This window comes from Penaeus chinensis, chromosome 5 (genome assembly GCF_019202785.1).
Source record: "Penaeus chinensis breed Huanghai No. 1 chromosome 5, ASM1920278v2, whole genome shotgun sequence".
NCBI lineage: Eukaryota > Metazoa > Arthropoda > Malacostraca > Decapoda > Penaeidae > Penaeus > Penaeus chinensis.
Genome location: NC_061823.1, coordinates 6614957 through 6616573, shown reverse-complemented (window position 1 = coordinate 6616573; position 1617 = coordinate 6614957). Strand labels below are relative to the sequence as shown.

The 1617-nt window shown below is 27.5% G+C and overlaps 1 protein-coding gene across 2 annotated transcripts in view; it reads right to left on the bottom strand.

Annotated features, from left to right (window-relative positions):
- Nucleotides 1-734: 734 nt before the first annotated feature.
- Nucleotides 735-1617, bottom strand: part of LOC125025895 (c-Myc-binding protein-like) — an 8086-nt gene continuing 7203 nt past the window's right edge. For both annotated transcript variants that reach the window (XM_047614213.1, XM_047614214.1), the window contains exon 4: nt 735-1617. This exon is cut by the window's right edge and continues 464 nt beyond it. The gene's annotated coding sequence lies outside the window, so the exon portion shown is untranslated.

The following is a 1617-nucleotide window of genomic DNA, read 5'->3' as shown; positions in this document are numbered from 1 at the left end:
AAAAATACCACTTTCCTGCCAATTTAAAAAAAGGTGAAATCAGGTAAGGTCTCAAGATCTACTAATTGACTCCTTTGTGGCTAAGCATTAGCAGAGCCATCTATGTACAGAGACATTTCACAAAAAAATAAAACATGAGTACAGCATTTTCCCCATTTTGGCAATGGTAATGACGACAATGATGATGAAGATGAAGATGAAGATGAAAATGAAAATGAAGATGAAGATGAAGATGAAGATGAAGATGAAGATGAAGATGAAGATGAAGATGAAGATGAAGATGAAGATGAAGATGAAGATGAAGATGATGAAGTTGATGAAGTTGATGATGATGATGATGATGATGATGATGATGATGATGATGATGATAACAACAATAATAAAAATAATAATAATAATAATAATAATAATAATAATAATAATAATAAATAATAATATGATAATAATAATAATAATAACAATAAAAATAATAATAATAACAATGATAATAATAATAATAATAATAATAATAATGATAATGATAATGATAATAATAAAAATGACAATAACAATAATAATACAAAATAATAATAATGATAACAATAACAATAAAAATAATAATAATAAAAATGATAAAAATAAGAATAATACTGATAATAACAACAACTACAAACTACAAACTACAAATATGTCATGGTATATGTTCCCATTCTCTCCTTACAATACATATAAAAAAGACAGAATAAAAACACAAATTTAATAGACAACTTTATTTGCATTGATGCGTACAAAAATATGATTTCAATCAGAAATATGACCAGAAAGCAAATATATGACTTGCAAAGACAAAAGTAACTGTTTGGTAATGCCCAACAACCAACAACGAACCAAGTACCTCTGTTCATGCACACATCCCATGAAGCTCCATGGCAATTATGAAAGATTCTTTTTCAACTGATGTAATGAAAGTTAAAACTATTAACTGATCTTCAGAACTCATCACCGTTACATATTAAGGAAAAAAAAAAAAAAAAAAAAAAAGTCTTAGAGTAAGTACAGTGACAGCAAAAGTGTCCACTGGAATGAAGAGCAAGACGTCAATCAAACTGTAGAGCAGAAGCGTATACTAGTCTATTGAAAAGTGGATGTTTGTTTTACATGAACGATGAACACTGGGTCCGTTCAGAATGAAATCTTTTATTCCTTCCTCTCTGATTAAACAGCTTGGAAGTCTCACTGATTTATAGATATCGTGAGAGTCAATCCAGCTAAACTTAAACTGTTTGTCAAAATTTGAAACAAGTTCAAGAAGAAAAAAGTAAAAGGTAAAAGAAAATATGCATTTTCTCAACTAAATCCAAATAAAAAAGTAATGTTCTGTCTGTGGTAAATACTTTATACCAAATAAAAGCCACATCTTAATAACTCAACACATTCAGGTGTTTAACAATTTGAAATATTGTTCAGAGAACAACAAAAACTCATTAAGATTGTAAAATCTTTAAGCCTTAAGGATATGTCTCTGTGTTTGGATTAATCAAAAGTATTTCAAAATTTGTAAAAATCTTTAAATACTCTTAATTTCAGAGCTAAAACAGTGATAATAATAGCAATGAAACATGGAACATGAAGATAATG